This window comes from Pristiophorus japonicus, chromosome 16 (assembly GCF_044704955.1).
Source record: "Pristiophorus japonicus isolate sPriJap1 chromosome 16, sPriJap1.hap1, whole genome shotgun sequence".
In the NCBI taxonomy this organism is placed as follows: domain Eukaryota; kingdom Metazoa; phylum Chordata; class Chondrichthyes; family Pristiophoridae; genus Pristiophorus; species Pristiophorus japonicus.
The window spans coordinates 8,619,182-8,645,689 of NC_091992.1; the positions used below are offsets into that span (position 1 = coordinate 8,619,182).

General features: G+C 40.8%; 1 protein-coding gene and 16 non-coding genes across 17 annotated transcripts in view; all 17 read right to left on the reverse strand.

The window, feature by feature from the left end:
* Positions 1–26,508, reverse strand: part of tex14 (testis expressed 14, intercellular bridge forming factor) — a 270,693-nt gene that overhangs the window by 131,874 nt on the left and 112,311 nt on the right. The window lies entirely within an intron of this gene.
* trnah-gug (transfer RNA histidin (anticodon GUG)) lies at positions 392–463 on the reverse strand. The gene has a single exon. It is a non-coding gene; the product is annotated as a tRNA-His (tRNA).
* trnah-gug (transfer RNA histidin (anticodon GUG)) lies at positions 1,813–1,884 on the reverse strand. The gene has a single exon. It is a non-coding gene; the product is annotated as a tRNA-His (tRNA).
* On the reverse strand, positions 3,234–3,305 carry trnah-gug (transfer RNA histidin (anticodon GUG)). Its single transcript has one exon. It is a non-coding gene; the product is annotated as a tRNA-His (tRNA).
* On the reverse strand, positions 4,177–4,248 carry trnah-gug (transfer RNA histidin (anticodon GUG)). Its single transcript has one exon. It is a non-coding gene; the product is annotated as a tRNA-His (tRNA).
* trnah-gug (transfer RNA histidin (anticodon GUG)) lies at positions 6,076–6,147 on the reverse strand. The gene has a single exon. It is a non-coding gene; the product is annotated as a tRNA-His (tRNA).
* Positions 7,497–7,568, reverse strand: trnah-gug (transfer RNA histidin (anticodon GUG)). Its single transcript has one exon. It is a non-coding gene; the product is annotated as a tRNA-His (tRNA).
* Positions 9,395–9,466, reverse strand: trnah-gug (transfer RNA histidin (anticodon GUG)). The gene has a single exon. It is a non-coding gene; the product is annotated as a tRNA-His (tRNA).
* On the reverse strand, positions 10,338–10,409 carry trnah-gug (transfer RNA histidin (anticodon GUG)). Its single transcript has one exon. It is a non-coding gene; the product is annotated as a tRNA-His (tRNA).
* Positions 12,714–12,785, reverse strand: trnah-gug (transfer RNA histidin (anticodon GUG)). Its single transcript has one exon. It is a non-coding gene; the product is annotated as a tRNA-His (tRNA).
* Positions 13,657–13,728, reverse strand: trnah-gug (transfer RNA histidin (anticodon GUG)). The gene has a single exon. It is a non-coding gene; the product is annotated as a tRNA-His (tRNA).
* trnah-gug (transfer RNA histidin (anticodon GUG)) lies at positions 15,078–15,149 on the reverse strand. The gene has a single exon. It is a non-coding gene; the product is annotated as a tRNA-His (tRNA).
* On the reverse strand, positions 18,852–18,923 carry trnah-gug (transfer RNA histidin (anticodon GUG)). Its single transcript has one exon. It is a non-coding gene; the product is annotated as a tRNA-His (tRNA).
* trnah-gug (transfer RNA histidin (anticodon GUG)) lies at positions 20,271–20,342 on the reverse strand. Its single transcript has one exon. It is a non-coding gene; the product is annotated as a tRNA-His (tRNA).
* trnah-gug (transfer RNA histidin (anticodon GUG)) lies at positions 21,692–21,763 on the reverse strand. Its single transcript has one exon. It is a non-coding gene; the product is annotated as a tRNA-His (tRNA).
* On the reverse strand, positions 22,635–22,706 carry trnah-gug (transfer RNA histidin (anticodon GUG)). Its single transcript has one exon. It is a non-coding gene; the product is annotated as a tRNA-His (tRNA).
* On the reverse strand, positions 25,476–25,547 carry trnah-gug (transfer RNA histidin (anticodon GUG)). The gene has a single exon. It is a non-coding gene; the product is annotated as a tRNA-His (tRNA).

Here is a 26,508-nt window from a genome sequence, read left to right on the forward strand (position 1 = left end):
ATACTTGGACGCTGACAGCCAATGCCCCACAATTATTCTAAAGTACAACAACAAAATAGTTTTAATTAGTACTTGTGTGCAGTTTCTGTGCAGAGGAACGAGAGAATTTCCTGTTGTCCAGGCAGCTCAACGTGATCCTATATTGCTCAATACTCCACTTTGTGGCTACATTACCCGGCTTTTTCATTGGAGTCACAGCATTGGGTCTTACAAACAAAAACTGAAGGAACTTCAACAAAAAAAAGCCGACATGTTCAAGCATTACTAATTCTGTACTCCCATTGGTTGATTGATATTTCATATCCCTTTTACCTGATATGGTTGAAATGTTGTTCATAAAGCAAGACTTCAATGACTGAATAAAATGCCAAGCCCATTGCTTCATCCACACTGCCGTGACTCGGATTTGAACCGAGGTTGCTGCGGCCACAACACAGAGTACTAACCACTATACGATCACGGCGTACTACTTGGACACTGACAGCCAAAGTTGCACAATTATTCTAAAGTACAACAACAAAATAGTTTTAATTAGTACTTGTATTCAGTTTCTGTGCAGAGGAACTCGAGAAATTCCTGTTGTCCAGGCAGCTCAACGTGATCCTATAGTGCTCAATACTCCGCTTTGTGGCTGCATTAACCGGCTTTTTCAATGCAGTCACAGCATTGGGCCTTACAAACAAAAACTGAAGGATCTTTAACAAAAAAAAGCCGACATGTTCAAGCATTACTAATTCTGTACTCCCATTGGTTGATTGATATTTCATATCCCTTTTATCTGATATGGTTGAAATGTTGTTCATAAAGCAAGACTTCAATGACTGAATAAAATGCCAGGCCCATTGCCGTCTCATTTCTTTATCCGCACTGCTGTGACGCGTATTCGAACCAAGGTTGCTGTGGCCACAACGTAGAGTACTAACCACGAGACGATCACAGCGTAATTCTTGGACGCTGACAGCCAATGCCCCACAATTATTCTAAAGTACAACAACAAAATAGTTTTAATTAGTACTTGTATGCAGTTTCTGTGCAGAGGAACTGGAGAAATTCCTGTTGTCCAGGCAGCTCAGCGTGATCCTATATTGCTCAATACTGCGCTTTGTGGCATAAATTAACCGTTTTTTTCAATGCAGTCACAGCATTGGGCCTTACAAACAAAAACTGAAGGATCTTGAACAAAAAAAAGCCGACATGTTCAAGCATTACCAATTGGGTACTCCCATTGGTTGATTGATATTTCATATCCCTTTTATCTGATATGGTTGAAATGTTGTGAATAAAGCAAGACTTCAATGACTGAATAAAATTTCAGGCCCATTGCCGTCTCATTTCTTTATCCGCACTGCCGTGACGCATATTCAAACCAAGGTTGCTGTGGCCACAACGGAGAGTACTAACCACGAGACGATCACAGCGTAATACTTGGACGCTGACAGCCAATGCCCCACAATTATTCTAAAGTACAACAACAAAATAGTTTTAATTAGTACTTGTGTGCAGTTTCTGTGCAGAGGAACTAGAGAATTTCCTGTTGTCCAGGCAGCTCAACGTGATCCTATATTGCTCAATGCTCCACTTTGTGGCTACATTACCCGGCTTTTTCATTGGAGTCACAGCATTGGGTCTTACAAACAAAAACTGAAGGAACTTCAACAAAAAAAAGCCGACATGTTCAAGCATTACTAATTCTGTATTCCCATTGGTTGATTGATATTTCATATCCCTTTTATCTGATATGGTTGAAATGTTGTTAATAAAGCAAGACTTCAATGACTGAATAAAATGCCAAGCCCATTGCTTTATCCACACTGCCGTGACTCGGATTCGAACCGAGGTTGCTGCGGCCACAACGCAGAGTACTAACCACTATACGATCACGGCGTACTACTTGGACACTGACAGCCAAAGTTGCACAATTATTCTAAAGTACAACAACAAAATAGTTTTAATTAGTACTTGTATTCAGTTTCTGTGCAGAGGAACTCGAGAAATTCCTGTTGTCCAGGCAGCTCAACGTGATCCTATAGTGTTCAATACTCCGCTTTGTGGCTGCATTAACCGGCTTTTTCAATGCAGTCACAGCATTGGGCCTTACAAACAAAAACTGAAGGATCTTTAACAAAAAAAAGCCGACATGTTCAAGCATTACTAATTCTGTACTCCCATTGGTTGATTGATATTTCATATCCCTTTTATCTGATATGGTTGAAATGTTGTTCATAAAGCAAGACTTCAATGACTGAATAAAATGCCAGGCCCATTGCCGTCTCATTTCTTTATCCGCACTGCTGTGTCGCGTATTCGAACCAAGGTTGCTGTGGCCACAACGTAGAGTACTAACCACGAGACGATCACAGCGTAATTCTTGGACGCTGACAGCCAATGCCCCACAATTATTCTAAAGTACAACAACAAAATAGTTTTAATTAGTACTTGTATGCAGTTTCTGTGCAGAGGAACTGGAGAAATTCCTGTTGTCCAGGCAGCTCAGCGTGATCCTATATTGCTCAATACTGCGCTTTGTGGCATAAATTAACCGTTTTTTTCAATGCAGTCACAGCATTGGGCCTTACAAACAAAAACTGAAGGATCTTGAACAAAAAAAAGCCGACATGTTCAAGCATTACCAATTGGGTACTCCCATTGGTTGATTGATATTTCATATCCCTTTTATCTGATATGGTTGAAATGTTGTGAATAAAGCAAGACTTCAATGACTGAATAAAATTTCAGGCCCATTGCCGTCTCATTTCTTTATCCGCACTGCCGTGACGCATATTCAAACCAAGGTTGCTGTGGCCACAACGGAGAGTACTAACCACGAGACGATCACAGCGTAATACTTGGACGCTGACAGCCAATGCCCCACAATTATTCTAAAGTACAACAACAAAATAGTTTTAATTAGTACTTGTGTGCAGTTTCTGTGCAGAGGAACTAGAGAATTTCCTGTTGTCCAGGCAGCTCAACGTGATCCTATATTGCTCAATGCTCCACTTTGTGGCTACATTACCCGGCTTTTTCATTGGAGTCACAGCATTGGGTCTTACAAACAAAAACTGAAGGAACTTCAACAAAAAAAAGCCGACATGTTCAAGCATTACTAATTCTGTATTCCCATTGGTTGATTGATATTTCATATCCCTTTTATCTGATATGGTTGAAATGTTGTTAATAAAGCAAGACTTCAATGACTGAATAAAATGCCAAGCCCATTGCTTTATCCACACTGCCGTGACTCGGATTCGAACCGAGGTTGCTGCGGCCACAACGCAGAGTACTAACCACTATACGATCACGGCGTACTACTTGGACACTGACAGCCAAAGTTGCACAATTATTCTAAAGTACAACAACAAAATAGTTTTAATTAGTACTTGTATGCAGTTTCTGTGCAGAGGAACGAGAGAAATTCCTGTTGTCCAGGCAGCTCAACGTGATCCTATAGTGCTCAATACTCCGCTTTGTGGCTACATTAACCGGCTTTTTCAATGCAGTCACAGCATTGGGCCTTGCAAACAAAAACTGAAGGATCTTGAACAAAAAAAAGCCGACATGTTCAAGCATTACCAATTCTGTACTCCCATTGGTTGATTGATATTTCATATCCCTTTTATCTGATATGGTTGAAATGTTGTTCATAAAGCAAGACTTCAATGACTGAATAAAATGCCAGGCCCATTGCCGTCTCATTTCTTTATCCGCACTGCCGTGACGCATATTCGAACAAAGGTTGCTGTGGCCACAACGTAGAGTACTAACCACGAGACGATCACAGCGTAATACTTGGACGCTGACAGCCAATGCCCCACAATTATTCTAAAGTACAACAACAAAATAGTTTTAATTAGTACTTGTGTGCAGTTTCTGTGCAGAGGAACTAGAGAATTTCCTGTTGTCCAGGCAGCTTAACGTGATCCTATATTGCTCAATACTCCACTTTGTGGCTACATTACCCGGCTTTTTCATTGGAGTCACAGCATTGGGTCTTACAAACAAAAACTGAAGGAACTTCAACAAAAAAAAGCCGACATGTTCAAGCATTACTAATTCTGTACTCCCATTGGTTGATTGATATTTCATATCCCTTTTATCTGATATGGTTGAAATGTTGTTAATAAAGCAAGACTTCAATGACTGAATAAAATGCCAAGCCCATTGCTTCATCCACACTGCCGTGACTCGGATTCGAACCGAGGTTGCTGCGGCCACAACACAGAGTACTAACCACTATACGATCACGGCGTACTACTTGGACACTGACAGCCAAAGTTGCACAATTATTCTAAAGTACAACAACAAAATAGTTTTAATTAGTACTTGTATTCAGTTTCTGTGCAGAGGAACTCGAGAAATTCCTGTTGTCCAGGCAGCTCAACGTGATCCTATAGTGCTCAATACTCCGCTTTGTGGCTGCATTAACCGGCTTTTTCAATGCAGTCACAGCATTGGGCCTTACAAACAAAAACTGAAGGATCTTTAACAAAAAAAAGCCGACATGTTCAAGCATTACTAATTCTGTACTCCCATTGGTTGATTGATATTTCATATCCCTTTTATCTGATATGGTTGAAATGTTGTTCATAAAGCAAGACTTCAATGACTGAATAAAATGCCAGGCCCATTGCCGTCTCATTTCTTTATCCGCACTGCCGTGACGCATATTCGAACCAAGGTTGCTGTGGCCACAACGTAGAGTACTAACCACGAGACGATCACAGCGTAATTCTTGGACGCTGACAGCCAATGCCCCACAATTATTCTAAAGTACAACAACAAAATAGTTTTAATTAGTACTTGTATGCAGTTTCTGTGCAGAGGAACTGGAGAAATTCCTGTTGTCCAGGCAGCTCAGCGTGATCCTATATTGCTCAATACTGCGCTTTGTGGCATAAATTAACCGTTTTTTTCAATGCAGTCACAGCATTGGGCCTTACAAACAAAAACTGAAGGATCTTGAACAAAAAAAAGCCGACATGTTCAAGCATTACCAATTGGGTACTCCCATTGGTTGATTGATATTTCATATCCCTTTTATCTGATATGGTTGAAATGTTGTGAATAAAGCAAGACTTCAATGACTGAATAAAATGCCAGGCCCATTGCCGTCTCATTTCTTTATCCGCACTGCCGTGACGCGTATTCGAACCAAGGTTGCTGTGGCCACAACGTAGAGTACTAACCACGAGACGATCACAGCGTAATTCTTGGACGCTGACAGCCAATGCCCCACAATTATTCTAAAGTACAACAACAAAATAGTTTTAATTAGTACTTGTATGCAGTTTCTGTGCAGAGGAACTGGAGAAATTCCTGTTGTCCAGGCAGCTCAGCGTGATCCTATATTGCTCAATACTCCGCTTTGTGGCACAAATTAACCGTTTTTTTCAATGCAGTCACAGCATTGGGCCTTACAAACAAAAACTGAAGGATCTTGAACAAAAAAAAGCCGACATGTTCAAGCATTACTAATTCTGTACTCCCATTGGTTGATTGATATTTCATATCCCTTTTATCTGATATGGTTGAAATGTTGTTCATAAAGCAAGACTTCAATGACTGAATAAAATGCCAGGCCCATTGCCGTCTCATTTCTTTATCCGCACTGCCGTGACGCATATTCGAACAAAGGTTGCTGTGGCCACAACGTAGAGTACTAACCACGAGACGATCACAGCGTAATACTTGGACGCTGACAGCCAATGCCCCACAATTATTCTAAAGTACAACAACAAAATAGTTTTAATTAGTACTTGTGTGCAGTTTCTGTGCAGAGGAACGAGAGAATTTCCTGTTGTCCAGGCAGCTCAACGTGATCCTATATTGCTCAATACTCCACTTTGTGGCTACATTACCCGGCTTTTTCATTGGAGTCACAGCATTGGGTCTTACAAACAAAAACTGAAGGAACTTCAACAAAAAAAAGCCGACATGTTCAAGCATTACTAATTCTGTACTCCCATTGGTTGATTGATATTTCATATCCCTTTTACCTGATATGGTTGAAATGTTGTTCATAAAGCAAGACTTCAATGACTGAATAAAATGCCAAGCCCATTGCTTCATCCACACTGCCGTGACTCGGATTTGAACCGAGGTTGCTGCGGCCACAACACAGAGTACTAACCACTATACGATCACGGCGTACTACTTGGACACTGACAGCCAAAGTTGCACAATTATTCTAAAGTACAACAACAAAATAGTTTTAATTAGTACTTGTATTCAGTTTCTGTGCAGAGGAACTCGAGAAATTCCTGTTGTCCAGGCAGCTCAACGTGATCCTATAGTGCTCAATACTCCGCTTTGTGGCTGCATTAACCGGCTTTTTCAATGCAGTCACAGCATTGGGCCTTACAAACAAAAACTGAAGGATCTTTAACAAAAAAAAGCCGACATGTTCAAGCATTACTAATTCTGTACTCCCATTGGTTGATTGATATTTCATATCCCTTTTATCTGATATGGTTGAAATGTTGTTCATAAAGCAAGACTTCAATGACTGAATAAAATGCCAGGCCCATTGCCGTCTCATTTCTTTATCCGCACTGCTGTGACGCGTATTCGAACCAAGGTTGCTGTGGCCACAACGTAGAGTACTAACCACGAGACGATCACAGCGTAATTCTTGGACGCTGACAGCCAATGCCCCACAATTATTCTAAAGTACAACAACAAAATAGTTTTAATTAGTACTTGTATGCAGTTTCTGTGCAGAGGAACTGGAGAAATTCCTGTTGTCCAGGCAGCTCAGCGTGATCCTATATTGCTCAATACTGCGCTTTGTGGCATAAATTAACCGTTTTTTTCAATGCAGTCACAGCATTGGGCCTTACAAACAAAAACTGAAGGATCTTGAACAAAAAAAAGCCGACATGTTCAAGCATTACCAATTGGGTACTCCCATTGGTTGATTGATATTTCATATCCCTTTTATCTGATATGGTTGAAATGTTGTGAATAAAGCAAGACTTCAATGACTGAATAAAATTTCAGGCCCATTGCCGTCTCATTTCTTTATCCGCACTGCCGTGACGCATATTCAAACCAAGGTTGCTGTGGCCACAACGGAGAGTACTAACCACGAGACGATCACAGCGTAATACTTGGACGCTGACAGCCAATGCCCCACAATTATTCTAAAGTACAACAACAAAATAGTTTTAATTAGTACTTGTGTGCAGTTTCTGTGCAGAGGAACTAGAGAATTTCCTGTTGTCCAGGCAGCTCAACGTGATCCTATATTGCTCAATGCTCCACTTTGTGGCTACATTACCCGGCTTTTTCATTGGAGTCACAGCATTGGGTCTTACAAACAAAAACTGAAGGAACTTCAACAAAAAAAAGCCGACATGTTCAAGCATTACTAATTCTGTATTCCCATTGGTTGATTGATATTTCATATCCCTTTTATCTGATATGGTTGAAATGTTGTTAATAAAGCAAGACTTCAATGACTGAATAAAATGCCAAGCCCATTGCTTTATCCACACTGCCGTGACTCGGATTCGAACCGAGGTTGCTGCGGCCACAACGCAGAGTACTAACCACTATACGATCACGGCGTACTACTTGGACACTGACAGCCAAAGTTGCACAATTATTCTAAAGTACAACAACAAAATAGTTTTAATTAGTACTTGTATTCAGTTTCTGTGCAGAGGAACTCGAGAAATTCCTGTTGTCCAGGCAGCTCAACGTGATCCTATAGTGTTCAATACTCCGCTTTGTGGCTGCATTAACCGGCTTTTTCAATGCAGTCACAGCATTGGGCCTTACAAACAAAAACTGAAGGATCTTTAACAAAAAAAAGCCGACATGTTCAAGCATTACTAATTCTGTACTCCCATTGGTTGATTGATATTTCATATCCCTTTTATCTGATATGGTTGAAATGTTGTTCATAAAGCAAGACTTCAATGACTGAATAAAATGCCAGGCCCATTGCCGTCTCATTTCTTTATCCGCACTGCTGTGTCGCGTATTCGAACCAAGGTTGCTGTGGCCACAACGTAGAGTACTAACCACGAGACGATCACAGCGTAATTCTTGGACGCTGACAGCCAATGCCCCACAATTATTCTAAAGTACAACAACAAAATAGTTTTAATTAGTACTTGTATGCAGTTTCTGTGCAGAGGAACTGGAGAAATTCCTGTTGTCCAGGCAGCTCAGCGTGATCCTATATTGCTCAATACTGCGCTTTGTGGCATAAATTAACCGTTTTTTTCAATGCAGTCACAGCATTGGGCCTTACAAACAAAAACTGAAGGATCTTGAACAAAAAAAAGCCGACATGTTCAAGCATTACCAATTGGGTACTCCCATTGGTTGATTGATATTTCATATCCCTTTTATCTGATATGGTTGAAATGTTGTGAATAAAGCAAGACTTCAATGACTGAATAAAATTTCAGGCCCATTGCCGTCTCATTTCTTTATCCGCACTGCCGTGACGCATATTCAAACCAAGGTTGCTGTGGCCACAACGGAGAGTACTAACCACGAGACGATCACAGCGTAATACTTGGACGCTGACAGCCAATGCCCCACAATTATTCTAAAGTACAACAACAAAATAGTTTTAATTAGTACTTGTGTGCAGTTTCTGTGCAGAGGAACTAGAGAATTTCCTGTTGTCCAGGCAGCTCAACGTGATCCTATATTGCTCAATGCTCCACTTTGTGGCTACATTACCCGGCTTTTTCATTGGAGTCACAGCATTGGGTCTTACAAACAAAAACTGAAGGAACTTCAACAAAAAACAGCCGACATGTTCAAGCATTACTAATTCTGTATTCCCATTGGTTGATTGATATTTCATATCCCTTTTATCTGATATGGTTGAAATGTTGTTAATAAAGCAAGACTTCAATGACTGAATAAAATGCCAGGCCCATTGCCGTCTCATTTCTTTATCCGCACTGCCGTGACGCATATTCGAACAAAGGTTGCTGTGGCCACAACGTAGAGTACTAACCACGAGACGATCACAGCGTAATACTTGGACGCTGACAGCCAATGCCCCACAATTATTCTAAAGTACAACAACAAAATAGTTTTAATTAGTACTTGTGTGCAGTTTCTGTGCAGAGGAACTAGAGAATTTCCTGTTGTCCAGGCAGCTCAACGTGATTCTATATTGCTCAATACTCCACTTTGTGGCTACATTACCCGGCTTTTTCATTGGAGTCACAGCATTGGGTCTTACAAACAAAAACTGAAGGAACTTCAACAAAAAAAAGCCGACATGTTCAAGCATTACTAATTCTGTACTCCCATTGGTTGATTGATATTTCATATCCCTTTGATCTGATATGGTTGAAATGTTGTTAATAAAGCAAGACTTCAATGACTGAATAAAATGCCAAGCCCATTGCTTCATCCACACTGCCGTGACTCGGATTCGAACCGAGGTTGCTGCGGCCACAACGCAGAGCACTAACCACTATACGATCACGGCGTACTACTTGGACACTGACAGCCAAAGTTGCACAATTATTCTAAAGTACAACAACAAAATAGTTTTAATTAGTACTTGTATGCAGTTTCTGTGCAGAGGAACGAGAGAAATTCCTGTTGTCCAGGCAGCTCAACGTGATCCTATAGTGCTCAATACTCCGCTTTGTGGCTACATTAACCGGCTTTTTCAATGCAGTCACAGCATTGGGCCTTGCAAACAAAAACTGAAGGATCTTGAACAAAAAAAAGCCGACATGTTCAAGCATTACCAATTCTGTACTCCCATTGGTTGATTGATATTTCATATCCCTTTTATCTGATATGGTTGAAATGTTGTTCATAAAGCAAGACTTCAATGACTGAATAAAATGCCAGGCCCATTGCCGTCTCATTTCTTTATCCGCACTGCCGTGACGCATATTCGAACAAAGGTTGCTGTGGCCACAACGTAGAGTACTAACCACGAGACGATCACAGCGTAATACTTGGACGCTGACAGCCAATGCCCCACAATTATTCTAAAGTACAACAACAAAATAGTTTTAATTAGTACTTGTGTGCAGTTTCTGTGCAGAGGAACTAGAGAATTTCCTGTTGTCCAGGCAGCTCAACGTGATTCTATATTGCTCAATACTCCACTTTATGGCTACATTACCCGGCTTTTTCATTGGAGTCACAGCATTGGGTCTTACAAACAAACACTGAAGGAACTTCAACAAAAAAAAGCCGACATGTTCAAGCATTACTAATTCTGTACTCCCATTGGTTGATTGATATTTCATATCCCTTTTATCTGATATGGTTGAAATGTTGTTAATAAAGCAAGACTTCAATGACTGAATAAAATGCCAAGCCCATTGCTTCATCCACACTGCCGTGACTCGGATTCGAACCGAGGTTGCTGCGGCCACAACGCAGAGTACTAACCACTATACGATCACGGCGTACTACTTGGACACTGACAGCCAAAGTTGCACAATTATTCTAAAGTACAACAACAAAATAGTTTTAATTAGTACTTGTATGCAGTTTCTGTGCAGAGGAACTGGAGAAATTCCTGTTGTCCAGGCAGCTCAGCGTGATCCCATATTGCTCAATACTGCGCTTTGTGGCATAAATTAACCGTTTTTTTCAATGCAGTCACAGCATTGGGCCTTACAAACAAAAACTGAAGGATCTTGAACAAAAAAAAGCCGACATGTTCAAGCATTACCAATTGGGTACTCCCATTGGTTGATTGATATTTCATATCCCTTTTATCTGATATGGTTGAAATGTTGTGAATAAAGCAAGACTTCAATGACTGAATAAAATTTCAGGCCCATTGCCGTCTCATTTCTTTATCCGCACTGCCGTGACGCATATTCAAACCAAGGTTGCTGCGGCCACAACGCAGAGTACTAACCACTATACGATCACGGCGTACTACTTGGACACTGACAGCCAAAGTTGCACAATTATTCTAAAGTACAACAACAAAATAGTTTTAATTAGTACTTGTATTCAGTTTCTGTGCAGAGGAACTCGAGAAATTCCTGTTGTCCAGGCAGCTCAACGTGATCCTATAGTGTTCAATACTCCGCTTTGTGGCTGCATTAACCGGCTTTTTCAATGCAGTCACAGCATTGGGCCTTACAAACAAAAACTGAAGGATCTTTAACAAAAAAAAGCCGACATGTTCAAGCATTACTAATTCTGTACTCCCATTGGTTGATTGATATTTCATATCCCTTTTATCTGATATGGTTGAAATGTTGTTCATAAAGCAAGACTTCAATGACTGAATAAAATGCCAGGCCCATTGCCGTCTCATTTCTTTATCCGCACTGCTGTGTCGCGTATTCGAACCAAGGTTGCTGTGGCCACAACGTAGAGTACTAACCACGAGACGATCACAGCGTAATTCTTGGACGCTGACAGCCAATGCCCCACAATTATTCTAAAGTACAACAACAAAATAGTTTTAATTAGTACTTGTATGCAGTTTCTGTGCAGAGGAACTGGAGAAATTCCTGTTGTCCAGGCAGCTCAGCGTGATCCTATATTGCTCAATACTGCGCTTTGTGGCTGCATTAACCGGCTTTTTCAATGCAGTCACAGCATTGGGCCTTACAAACAAAAACTGAAGGATCTTTAACAAAAAAAAGCCGACATGTTCAAGCATTACTAATTCTGTACTCCCATTGGTTGATTGATATTTCATATCCCTTTTATCTGATATGGTTGAAATGTTGTTCATAAAGCAAGACTTCAATGACTGAATAAAATGCCAGGCCCATTGCCGTCTCATTTCTTTATCCGCACTGCTGTGTCGCGTATTCGAACCAAGGTTGCTGTGGCCACAACGTAGGGTACTAACCACGAGACGATCACAGCGTAATTCTTGGACGCTGACAGCCAATGCCCCACAATTATTCTAAAGTACAACAACAAAATAGTTTTAATTAGTACTTGTATGCAGTTTCTGTGCAGAGGAACTGGAGAAATTCCTGTTGTCCAGGCAGCTCAGCGTGATCCTATATTGCTCAATACTGCGCTTTGTGGCATAAATTAACCGTTTTTTTCAATGCAGTCACAGCATTGGGCCTTACAAACAAAAACTGAAGGATCTTGAACAAAAAAAAGCCGACATGTTCAAGCATTACCAATTGGGTACTCCCATTGGTTGATTGATATTTCATATCCCTTTTATCTGATATGGTTGAAATGTTGTGAATAAAGCAAGACTTCAATGACTGAATAAAATTTCAGGCCCATTGCCGTCTCATTTCTTTATCCGCACTGCCGTGACGCATATTCAAACCAAGGTTGCTGTGGCCACAACGGAGAGTACTAACCACGAGACGATCACAGCGTAATACTTGGACGCTGACAGCCAATGCCCCACAATTATTCTAAAGTACAACAACAAAATAGTTTTAATTAGTACTTGTGTGCAGTTTCTGTGCAGAGGAACTAGAGAATTTCCTGTTGTCCAGGCAGCTCAACGTGATCCTATATTGCTCAATGCTCCACTTTGTGGCAACATTACCCGGCTTTTTCATTGGAGTCACAGCATTGGGTCTTACAAACAAAAACTGAAGGAACTTCAACAAAAAAAAGCCGACATGTTCAAGCATTACTAATTCTGTATTCCCATTGGTTGATTGATATTTCATATCCCTTTTATCTGATATGGTTGAAATGTTGTTAATAAAGCAAGACTTCAATGACTGAATAAAATGCCAAGCCCATTGCTTTATCCACACTGCCGTGACTCGGATTCGAACCGAGGTTGCTGCGGCCACAACGCAGAGTACTAACCACTATACGATCACGGCGTACTACTTGGACACTGACAGCCAAAGTTGCACAATTATTCTAAAGTACAACAACAAAATAGTTTTAATTAGTACTTGTATGCAGTTTCTGTGCAGAGGAACGAGAGAAATTCCTGTTGTCCAGGCAGCTCAACGTGATCCTATAGTGCTCAATACTCCGCTTTGTGGCTACATTAACCGGCTTTTTCAATGCAGTCACAGCATTGGGCCTTGCAAACAAAAACTGAAGGATCTTGAACAAAAAAAAGCCGACATGTTCAAGCATTACCAATTCTGTACTCCCATTGGTTGATTGATATTTCATATCCCTTTTATCTGATACGGTTGAAATGTTGTTCATAAAGCAAGACTTCAATGACTGAATAAAATGCCAGGCCCATTGCCGTCTCATTTCTTTATCCGCACTGCCGTGACGCATATTCGAACAAAGGTTGCTGTGGCCACAACGTAGAGTACTAACCACGAGACGATCACAGCGTAATACTTGGACGCTGACAGCCAATGCCCCACAATTATTCTAAAGTACAACAACAAAATAGTTTTAATTAGTACTTGTGTGCAGTTTCTGTGCAGAGGAACTGGAGAAATTCCTGTTGTCCAGGCAGCTCAACGTGATTCTATATTGCTCAATACTCCACTTTGTGGCTACATTACCCGGCTTTTTCATTGGAGTCACAGCATTGGGTCTTACAAACAAAAACTGAAGGAACTTCAACAAAAAAAAGCCGACATGTTCAAGCATTACTAATTCTGTACTCCCATTGGTTGATTGATATTTCATATCCCTTTTATCTGATATGGTTGAAATGTTGTTAATAAAGCAAGACTTCAATGACTGAATAAAATGCCAAGCCCATTGCTTCATCCACACTGCCGTGACTCGGATTCGAACCGAGGTTGCTGCGGCCACAACGCAGAGTACTAACCACTATACGATCACGGCGTACTACTTGGACACTGACAGCCAAAGTTGCACAATTATTCTAAAGTACAACAACAAAATAGTTTTAATTAGTACTTGTATTCAGTTTCTGTGCAGAGGAACGAGAGAAATTCCTGTTGTCCAGGCAGCTCAACGTGATCCTATAGTGCTCAATACTCCGCTTTGTGGCTGCATTAACCGGCTTTTTCAATGCAGTCACAGCATTGGGCCTTACAAACAAAAACTGAAGGATCTTTAACAAAAAAAAGCCGACATGTTCAAGCATTACTAATTCTGTACTCCCATTGGTTGATTGATATTTCATATCCCTTTTATCTGATATGGTTGAAATGTTGTGAATAAAGCAAGACTTCAATGACTGAATAAAATTTCAGGCCCATTGCCGTCTCATTTCTTTATCCGCACTGCCGTGACGCATATTCAAACCAAGGTTGCTGTGGCCACAACGGAGAGTACTAACCACGAGACGATCACAGCGTAATTCTTGGACGCTGACAGCCAATGCCCCACAATTATTCTAAAGTACAACAACAAAATAGTTTTAATTAGTACTTGTATGCAGTTTCTGTGCAGAGGAACTGGAGAAATTCCTGTTGTCCAGGCAGCTCAGCGTGATCCTATATTGCTCAATACTGCGCTTTGTGGCATAAATTAACCGTTTTTTTCAATGCAGTCACAGCATTGGGCCTTACAAACAAAAACTGAAGGATCTTGAACAAAAAAAAGCCGACATGTTCAAGCATTACCAATTGGGTACTCCCATTGGTTGATTGATATTTCATATCCCTTTTATCTGATATGGTTGAAATGTTGTGAATAAAGCAAGACTTCAATGACTGAATAAAATTTCAGGCCCATTGCCGTCTCATTTCTTTATCCGCACTGCCGTGACGCATATTCAAACCAAGGTTGCTGTGGCCACAACGGAGAGTACTAACCACGAGACGATCACAGCGTAATACTTGGACGCTGACAGCCAATGCCCCACAATTATTCTAAAGTACAACAACAAAATAGTTTTAATTAGTACTTGTGTGCAGTTTCTGTGCAGAGGAACTCGAGAATTTCCTGTTGTCCAGGCAGCTCAACGTGATCCTATATTGCTCAATGCTCCACTTTGTGGCTACATTACCCGGCTTTTTCATTGGAGTCACAGCATTGGGTCTTACAAACAAAAACTGAAGGAACTTCAACAAAAAAAAGCCGACATGTTCAAGCATTACTAATTCTGTATTCCCATTGGTTGATTGATATTTCATATCCCTTTTATCTGATATGGTTGAAATGTTGTTAATAAAGCAAGACTTCAATGACTGAATAAAATGCCAAGCCCATTGCTTCCTCCACACTGCCGTGACTCGGATTCGAACCGAGGTTGCTGCGGCCACAACGCAGAGTACTAACCACTATACGATCACGGCGTACTACTTGGACACTGACAGCCAAAGTTGCACAATTATTCTAAAGTACAACAACAAAATAGTTTTAATTAGTACTTGTATTCAGTTTCTGTGCAGAGGAACTCGAGAAATTCCTGTTGTCCAGGCAGCTCAACGTGATCCTATAGTGTTCAATACTCCGCTTTGTGGCTGCATTAACCGGCTTTTTCAATGCAGTCACAGCATTGGGCCTTACAAACAAAAACTGAAGGATCTTTAACAAAAAAAAGCCGACATGTTCAAGCATTACTAATTCTGTACTCCCATTGGTTGATTGATATTTCATATCCCTTTTATCTGATATGGTTGAAATGTTGTTCATAAAGCAAGACTTCAATGACTGAATAAAATGCCAGGCCCATTGCCGTCTCATTTCTTTATCCGCACTGCTGTGTCGCGTATTCGAACCAAGGTTGCTGTGGCCACAACGTAGAGTACTAACCACGAGACGATCACAGCGTAATTCTTGGACGCTGACAGCCAATGCCCCACAATTATTCTAAAGTACAACAACAAAATAGTTTTAATTAGTACTTGTATGCAGTTTCTGTGCAGAGGAACTGGAGAAATTCCTGTTGTCCAGGCAGCTCAGCGTGATCCTATATTGCTCAATACTGCGCTTTGTGGCATAAATTAACCGTTTTTTTCAATGCAGTCACAGCATTGGGCCTTACAAACAAAAACTGAAGGATCTTGAACAAAAAAAAGCCGACATGTTCAAGCATTACCAATTGGGTACTCCCATTGGTTGATTGATATTTCATATCCCTTTTATCTGATATGGTTGAAATGTTGTGAATAAAGCAAGACTTCAATGACTGAATAAAATTTCAGGCCCATTGCCGTCTCATTTCTTTATCCGCACTGCCGTGACGCATATTCAAACCAAGGTTGCTGTGGCCACAACGGAGAGTACTAACCACGAGACGATCACAGCGTAATACTTGGACGCTGACAGCCAATGCCCCACAATTATTCTAAAGTACAACAACAAAATAGTTTTAATTAGTACTTGTGTGCAGTTTCTGTGCAGAGGAACTAGAGAATTTCCTGTTGTCCAGGCAGCTCAACGTGATCCTATATTGCTCAATGCTCCACTTTGTGGCTACATTACCCGGCTTTTTCATTGGAGTCACAGCATTGGGTCTTACAAACAAAAACTGAAGGAACTTCAACAAAAAAAAGCCGACATGTTCAAGCATTACTAATTCTGTATTCCCATTGGTTGATTGATATTTCATATCCCTTTTATCTGATATGGTTGAAATGTTGTTAATAAAGCAAGACTTCAATGACTGAATAAAATGCCAAGCCCATTGCTTTATCCACACTGCCGTGACTCGGATTCGAACCGAAGTTGCTGCGGCCACAACGCAGAGTACTAACCACTATACGATCACGGCGTACTAATTGGACACTGACAGCCAAAGTTGCACAATTATTCTAAAGTACAACAACAAAATAGTTTTAATTAGTACTTGTATTCAGTTTCTGTGCAGAGGAACTCGAGAAATTCCTGTTGTCCAGGCAGCTCAACGTTATCCTATAGTGTTCAATACTCCGCTTTGTGGCTGCATTAACCGGCTTTTTCAATGCAGTCACAGCATTGGGCCTGACAAACAAAAACTGAAGGATCTTTAACAAAAAAAAGCCGACATGTTCAAGCATTACTAATTCTGTACTCCCATTGGTTGATTGATATTTCATATCCCTTTTATCTGATATGGTTGAAATGTTGTTCATAAAGCAAGACTTCAATGACTGAATAAAATGCCAGGCCCATTGCCGTCTCATTTCTTTATCCGCACTGCTGTGTCGCGTATTCGAACCAAGGTTGCTGTGGCCACAACGTAGAGTACTAACCACGAGACGATCACAGCGTAATTCTTGGACGCTGACAGCCAATGCCCCACAATTATTCTGAAGTACAACAACAAAATAGTTTTAATTAGTACTTGTATGCAGTTTCTGTGCAGAGGAACTAGAGAATTTCCTGTTGTCCATGCAGCTCAACGTGATCCTATATTGCTCAATACTCCACTTTGTGGCTACATTACCCGGCTTTTTCATTGGAGTCACAGCATTGGGCCTTACAAACAAAAACTGAAGGAACTTTAACAAAAAAAAGCCGACATGTTCAAGCATTACCAATTCTGTACTCCCATTGGTTGATTGATATTTCATATCCCTTTTATCTGATATGGTTGAAATGTTGTTCATAAAGCAAGACTTCAATGACTGAATAAAATGCCAGGCCCATTGCCGTCTCATTTCTTTATCCGCACTGCCGTGACGCATATTCGAACAAAGGTTGCTGTGGCCACAACGTAGAGTACTAACCACGAGACGATCACAGCGTAATACTTGGACGCTGACAGCCAATGCCCCACAATTATTCTAAAGTACAACAACAAAATAGTTTTAATTAGTACTTGTGTGCAGTTTCTGTGCAGAGGAACTAGAGAATTTCCTGTTGTCCAGGCAGCTCAACGTGATCCTATATTGTTCAATACTCCACTTTGTGGCTACATTACCCGGCTTTTTCATTGGAGTCACAGCATTGGGTCTTACAAACAAAAACTGAAGGAACTTCAACAAAAAAAAGCCGACATGTTCAAGCATTACTAATTCTGTACTCCCATTGGTTGATTGATATTTCATATCCCTTTTATCTGATATGGTTGAAATGTTGTTAATAAAGCAAGACTTCAATGACTGAATAAAATGCCAAGCCCATTGCTTCATCCACACTGCCGTGACTCAGATTCGAACCGAGGTTGCTGCGGCCACAACGCAGAGTACAAACCACTATACGATCACGGCGTACTACTTGGACACTGACAGCCAAAGTTGCACAATTATTCTAAAGTACAACAACAAAATAGTTTTAATTAGTACTTGTATTCAGTTTCTGTGCAGAGGAACTCGAGAAATTCCTGTTGTCCAGGCAGCTCAACGTGATCCTATATTGCTCAATACTCCACTTTGTGGCTACATTACCCGACTTTTTCATTGGAGTCACAGCATTGGGCCTTACAAACAAAAACTGAAGGAACTTTAACAAACAAAAGCCGATATGTTCAAGCATGATTAATTCTGCACTCCCATTGGTTGATTGATATTTCATATCCCTTTTCTCTGATATGGTTGAAATGTTGTTAATGAAGCAAGACTTCAATGACTGAATAAAATGCCAAGCCCATTGCTTTAACCACACTGCCGTGACTCAGATTCGAACCGAGGTTGCTGCGGCCACAACGCAGAGTACTAACCACTATACGATCACAGCGTACGACTTGGACACTGACAGCCAAAGTCGCACAATTATTCTAAAGTACAACAACAAAATAGTTTTAATTAGTACTTGTATGCAGTTTCTGTGCAGAGGAACGAGAGAAATTCCTGTTGTCCAGGCAGCTCAACGTGATCCTATAGTGCTCAATACTCCGCTTTGTGGCTACATTAACCGGCTTTTTTCAATGCAGTCACAGCATTGGGCCTTACAAATAAAAACTGAAGGATCTTGAACAAAAAAAAGCCGACATGTTCAAGCATTACCAATTCTGTACTCCCATTGGTTGATTGATATTTCATATCCCTTTTATCTGATATGGTTGAAATGTTGTTCATAAAGCAAGACTTCAATGACTGGATAAAATGCCAAGCCCATTGCTTTAACCACACTGCCGTGACTCGGATTCGAACCGAGGTTGCTGCAGCCACAACGCAGAGTACTAACCACTATACGATCACGGCGTACTACTTGGACACTAACAGCCAAAGTCGCACAATTATTCTAAAGTACAACAACAAAATAGTTTTAATTAGTACTTGTGTGCAGTTTCTGTGCAGAGGAACGAGAGAAATTCCTGTTGTCCAGGCAGTTCAACGTGATCCTATAGTGCTCAATACTCCGTTTGTGGCTACATTAACCGGCTTTTTCAATGCAGTCACAGCATTGGGCCTTACAAGCAAAAACTGAAGGATCTTGAACAAAAAAAAGCCGACATGTTCAAGCATTACCAATTCTGTACTCCCATTGGTTGATTGATATTTCATATCCCTTTTATCTGATATGGTTGAAATGTTGTTCATAAAGCAAGACTTCAATGACTGAATAAAATGCCAGGCCCATTGCCGTCTCATTTCTTTATCCGCACTGCCGTGACGCATATTCGAACAAAGGTTGCAGTGGCCACAACGTAGAGTACGAACCACGAGACGATCACAGCGTAATACTTGGACGCTGACAGCCAATGCCCCACAATTATTCTAAAGTACAACAACAAAATAGTTTTAATTAGTACTTGTATGCAGTTTCTGTGCAGAGGAACTAGAGAATTTCCTGTTATCCATGCAGCTCAACGTGATCCTATATTGCTCAATACTCCACTTTGTGGCTACATTACCCGGCTTTTTCATTGGAGTCACAGCATTGGGCCTTACAAACAAAAACTGAAGGATCTTGAACAAAAAAAAGCCGACATGTTCAAGCATTACCAATTCTGTACTCCCATTGGTTGATTGATATTTCATATCCCTTTTATCTGATATGGTTGAAATGTTGTTCATAAAGCAAGACTTCAATGACTGAATAAAATGCCAGGCCCATTGCCGTCTCATTTCTTTATCCGCACTGCCGTGACGCATATTCGAACAAAGGTTGCTGTGGCCACAACGTAGAGTACTAACCACGAGACGATCACAGCGTAATACTTGGACGCTGACAGCCAATGCCCCACAATTATTCTAAAGTACAACAACAAAATAGTTTTAATTAGTACTTGTGTGCAGTTTCTGTGCAGAGGAACTAGAGAATTTCCTGTTGTCCAGGCAGCTCAACGTGATCCTATATTGCTCAATACTCCACTTTGTGGCTACATTACCCGGCTTTTTCATTGGAGTCACAGCATTGGGTCTTACAAACAAAAACTGAAGGAACTTCAACAAAAAAAAGCCGACATGTTCAAGCATTACTAATTCTGTACTCCCATTGGTTGATTGATATTTCATATCCCTTTTATCTGATATGGTTGAAATGTTGTTAATAAAGCAAGACTTCAATGACTGAATAAAATGCCAAGCCCATTGCTTCATCCACACTGCCGTGACTCGGATTCGAACCGAGGTTGCTGCGGCCACAACACAGAGTACTAACCACTATACGATCACGGCGTACTACTTGGACACTGACAGCCAAAGTTGCACAATTATTCTAAAGTACAACAACAAAATAGTTTTAATTAGTACTTGTATTCAGTTTCTGTGCAGAGGAACTCGAGAAATTCCTGTTGTCCAGGCAGCTCAACGTGATCCTATAGTGCTCAATACTCCGCTTTGTGGCTGCATTAACCGGCTTTTTCAATGCAGTCACAGCATTGGGCCTTACAAACAAAAACTGAAGGATCTTTAACAAAAAAAAGCCGACATGTTCAAGCATTACTAATTCTGTACTCCCATTGGTTGATTGATATTTCATATCCCTTTTATCTGATATGGTTGAAATGTTGTTCATAAAGCAAGACTTCAATGACTGAATAAAATGCCAGGCCCATTGCCGTCTCATTTCTTTATCCGCACTGCTGTGACGCGTATTCGAACCAAGGTTGCTGTGGCCACAACGTAGAGTACTAACCACGAGACGATCACAGCGTAATTCTTGGACGCTGACAGCCAATGCCCCACAATTATTCTAAAGTACAACAACAAAATAGTTTTAATTAGTACTTGTATGCAGTTTCTGTGCAGAGGAACTGGAGAAATTCCTGTTGTCCAGGCAGCTCAGCGTGATCCTATATTGCTCAATACTGCGCTTTGTGGCATAAATTAACCGTTTTTTTCAATGCAGTCACAGCATTGGGCCTTACAAACAAAAACTGAAGGATCTTGAACAAAAAAAAGCCGACATGTTCAAGCATTACCAATTGGGTACTCCCATTGGTTGATTGATATTTCATATCCCTTTTATCTGATATGGTTGAAATGTTGTGAATAAAGCAAGACTTCAATGACTGAATAAAATTTCAGGCCCATTGCCGTCTCATTTCTTTATCCGCACTGCCGTGACGCATATTCAAACCAAGGTTGCTGTGGCCACAACGGAGAGTACTAACCACGAGACGATCACAGCGTAATACTTGGACGCTGACAGCCAATGCCCCACAATTATTCTAAAGTACAACAACAAAATAGTTTTAATTAGTACTTGTGTGCAGTTTCTGTGCAGAGGAACTAGAGAATTTCCTGTTGTCCAGGCAGCTCAACGTGATCCTATATTGCTCAATGCTCCACTTTGTGGCTACATTACCCGGCTTTTTCATTGGAGTCACAGCATTGGGTCTTACAAACAAAAACTGAAGGAACTTCAACAAAAAAAAGCCGACATGTTCAAGCATTACTAATTCTGTATTCCCATTGGTTGATTGATATTTCATATCCCTTTTATCTGATATGGTTGAAATGTTGTTAATAAAGCAAGACTTCAATGACTGAATAAAATGCCAAGCCCATTGCTTTATCCACACTGCCGTGACTCGGATTCGAACCGAGGTTGCTGCGGCCACAACGCAGAGTACTAACCATTATACGATCACGGCGTACTACTTGGACACTGACAGCCAAAGTTGCACAATTATTCTAAAGTACAACAACAAGATAGTTTTAATTAGTACTTGTATGCAGTTTCTGTGCAGAGGAACGAGAGAAATTCCTGTTGTCCAGGCAGCTCAACGTGATCCTATAGTGCTCAATACTCCGCTTTGTGGCTACATTAACCGGCTTTTTCAATGCAGTCACAGCATTGGGCCTTGCAAACAAAAACTGAAGGATCTTGAACAAAAAAAAGCCGACATGTTCAAGCATTACCAATTCTGTACTCCCATTGGTTGATTGATATTTCATATCCCTTTTATCTGATATGGTTGAAATGTTGTTCATAAAGCAAGACTTCAATGACTGAATAAAATGCCAGGCCCATTGCCGTCTCATTTCTTTATCCGCACTGCCGTGACGCATATTCGAACAAAGGTTGCTGTGGCCACAACGTAGAGTACTAACCACGAGACGATCACAGCGTAATACTTGGACGCTGACAGCCAATGCCCCACAATTATTCTAAAGTACAACAACAAAATAGTTTTAATTAGTACTTGTGTGCAGTTTCTGTGCAGAGGAACTAGAGAATTTCCTGTTGTCCAGGCAGCTCAACGTGATTCTATATTGCTCAATACTCCACTTTGTGGCTACATTACCCGGCTTTTTCATTGGAGTCACAGCATTGGGTCTTACAAACAAAAACTGAAGGAACTTCAACAAAAAAAAGCCGACATGTTCAAGCATTACTAATTCTGTACTCCCATTGGTTGATTGATATTTCATATCCCTTTTATCTGATATGGTTGAAATGTTGTTAATAAAGCAAGACTTCAATGACTGAATAAAATGCCAAGCCCATTGCTTCATCCACACTGCCGTGACTCGGATTCGAACCGAGGTTGCTGCGGCCACAACGCAGAGTACTAACCACTATACGATCACGGCGTACTACTTGGACACTGACAGCCAAAGTTGCACAATTATTCTAAAGTACAACAACAAAATAGTTTTAATTAGTACTTGTATGCAGTTTCTGTGCAGAGGAACGAGAGAAATTCCTGTTGTCCAGGCAGCTCAACGTGATCCTATAGTGCTCAATACTCCGCTTTGTGGCTACATTAACCGGCTTTTTCAATGCAGTCACAGCATTGGGCCTTGCAAACAAAAACTGAAGGATCTTGAACAAAAAAAAGCCGACATGTTCAAGCATTACCAATTCTGTACTCCCATTGGTTGATTGATATTTCATATCCCTTTTATCTGATATGGTTGAAATGTTGTTCATAAAGCAAGACTTCAATGACTGAATAAAATGCCAGGCCCATTGCCGTCTCATTTCTTTATCCGCACTGCCGTGACGCATATTCGAACAAAGGTTGCTGTGGCCACAACGTAGAGTACTAACCACGAGACGATCACAGCGTAATACTTGGACGCTGACAGCCAATGCCCCACAATTATTCTAAAGTACAACAACAAAATAGTTTTAATTAGTACTTGTGTGCAGTTTCTGTGCAGAGGAACTAGAGAATTTCCTGTTGTCCAGGCAGCTCAACGTGATTCTATATTGCTCAATACTCCACTTTATGGCTACATTACCCGGCTTTTTCATTGGAGTCACAGCATTGGGTCTTACAAACAAACACTGAAGGAACTTCAACAAAAAAAAGCCGACATGTTCAAGCATTACTAATTCTGTACTCCCATTGGTTGATTGATATTTCATATCCCTTTTATCTGATATGGTTGAAATGTTGTTAATAAAGCAAGACTTCAATGACTGAATAAAATGCCAAGCCCATTGCTTCATCCACACTGCCGTGACTCAGATTCGAACCGAGGTTGCTGCGGCCACAACGCAGAGTACTAACCACTATACGATCACGGCGTACTACTTGGACACTGACAGCCAAAGTTGCACAATTATTCTAAAGTACAACAACAAAATAGTTTTAATTAGTACTTGTATGCAGTTTCTGTGCAGAGGAACTGGAGAAATTCCTGTTGTCCAGGCAGCTCAGCGTGATCCTATATTGCTCAATACTGCGCTTTGTGGCATAAATTAACCGTTTTTTTCAATGCAGTCACAGCATTGGGCCTTACAAACAAAAACTGAAGGATCTTGAACAAAAAAAAGCCGACATGTTCAAGCATTACCAATTGGGTACTCCCATTGGTTGATTGATATTTCATATCCCTTTTATCTGATATGGTTGAAATGTTGTGAATAAAGCAAGACTTCAATGACTGAATAAAATTTCAGGCCCATTGCCGTCTCATTTCTTTATCCGCACTGCCGTGACGCATATTCAAACCAAGGTTGCTGCGGCCACAACGCAGAGTACTAACCACTATACGATCACGGCGTACTACTTGGACACTGACAGCCAAAGTTGCACAATTATTCTAAAGTACAACAACAAAATAGTTTTAATTAGTACTTGTATTCAGTTTCTGTGCAGAGGAACTCGAGAAATTCCTGTTGTCCAGGCAGCTCAACGTGATCCTATAGTGTTCAATACTCCGCTTTGTGGCTGCATTAACCGGCTTTTTCAATGCAGTCACAGCATTGGGCCTTACAAACAAAAACTGAAGGATCTTTAACAAAAAAAAGCCGACATGTTCAAGCATTACTAATTCTGTACTCCCATTGGTTGATTGATATTTCATATCCCTTTTATCTGATATGGTTGAAATGTTGTTCATAAAGCAAGACTTCAATGACTGAATAAAATGCCAGGCCCATTGCCGTCTCATTTCTTTATCCGCACTGCTGTGTCACGTATTCGAACCAAGGTTGCTGTGGCCACAACGTAGGGTACTAACCACGAGACGATCACAGCGTAATTCTTGGACGCTGACAGCCAATGCCCCACAATTATTCTAAAGTACAACAACAAAATAGTTTTAATTAGTACTTGTATGCAGTTTCTGTGCAGAGGAACTGGAGAAATTCCTGTTGTCCAGGCAGCTCAGCGTGATCCTATATTGCTCAATACTGCGCTTTGTGGCTGCATTAACCGGCTTTTTCAATGCAGTCACAGCATTGGGCCTTACAAACAAAAACTGAAGGATCTTGAACAAAAAAAAGCCGACATGTTCAAGCATTACCAATTGGGTACTCCCATTGGTTGATTGATATTTCATATCCCTTTTATCTGATATGGTTGAAATGTTGTGAATAAAGCAAGACTTCAATGACTGAATAAAATTTCAGGCCCATTGCCGTCTCATTTCTTTATCCGCACTGCCGTGACGCATATTCAAACCAAGGTTGCTGTGGCCACAACGGAGAGTACTAACCACGAGACGATCACAGCGTAATACTTGGACGCTGACAGCCAATGCCCCACAATTATTCTAAAGTACAACAACAAAATAGTTTTAATTAGTACTTGTGTGCAGTTTCTGTGCAGAGGAACTAGAGAATTTCCTGTTGTCCAGGCAGCTCAACGTGATCCTATATTGCTCAATGCTCCACTTTGTGGCTACATTACCCGGCTTTTTCATTGGAGTCACAGCATTGGGTCTTACAAACAAAAACTGAAGGAACTTCAACAAAAAAAAGCCGACATGTTCAAGCATTACTAATTCTGTATTCCCATTGGTTGATTGATATTTCATATCCCTTTTATCTGATATGGTTGAAATGTTGTTAATAAAGCAAGACTTCAATGACTGAATAAAATGCCAAGCCCATTACTTTATCCACACTGCCGTGACTCGGATTCGAACCGAGGTTGCTGCGGCCACAACGCAGAGTACTAACCACTATACGATCACGGCGTACTACTTGGACACTGACAGCCAAAGTTGCACAATTATTCTAAAGTACAACAACAAAATAGTTTTAATTAGTACTTGTATGCAGTTTCTGTGCAGAGGAACGAGAGAAATTCCTGTTGTCCAGGCAGCTCAACGTGATCCTATAGTGCTCAATACTCCGCTTTGTGGCTACATTAACCGGCTTTTTCAATGCAGTCACAGCATTGGGCCTTGCAAACAAAAACTGAAGGATCTTGAACAAAAAAAAGCCGACATGTTCAAGCATTACTAATTCTGTACTCCCATTGGTTGATTGATATTTCATATCCCTTTTGTCTGATATGGTTGAAATGTTGTTCATAAAGCAAGACTTCAATGACTGAATAAAATGCCAGGCCCATTGCCGTCTCATTTCTTTATCCGCACTGCTGTGTCGCGTATTCGAACCAAGGTTGCTGTGGCCACAACGTAGAGTACTAACCACGAGACGATCACAGCGTAATTCTTGGACGCTGACAGCCAATGCCCCACAATTATTCTAAAGTACAACAACAAAATAGTTTTAATTAGTACTTGTATGCAGTTTCTGTGCAGAGGAACTGGAGAAATTCCTGTTGTCCAGGCAGCTCAGCGTGATCCTATATTGCTCAATACTGCGCTTTGTGGCATAAATTAACCGTTTTTTTCAATGCAGTCACAGCATTGGGCCTTACAAACAAAAACTGAAGGATCTTGAACAAAAAAAAGCCGACATGTTCAAGCATTACCAATTGGGTACTCCCATTGGTTGATTGATATTTCATATCCCTTTTATCTGATATGGTTGAAATGTTGTGAATAAAGCAAGACTTCAATGACTGAATAAAATTTCAGGCCCATTGCCGTCTCATTTCTTTATCCGCACTGCCGTGACGCATATTCAAACCAAGGTTGCTGTGGCCACAACGGAGAGTACTAACCACGAGACGATCACAGCGTAATA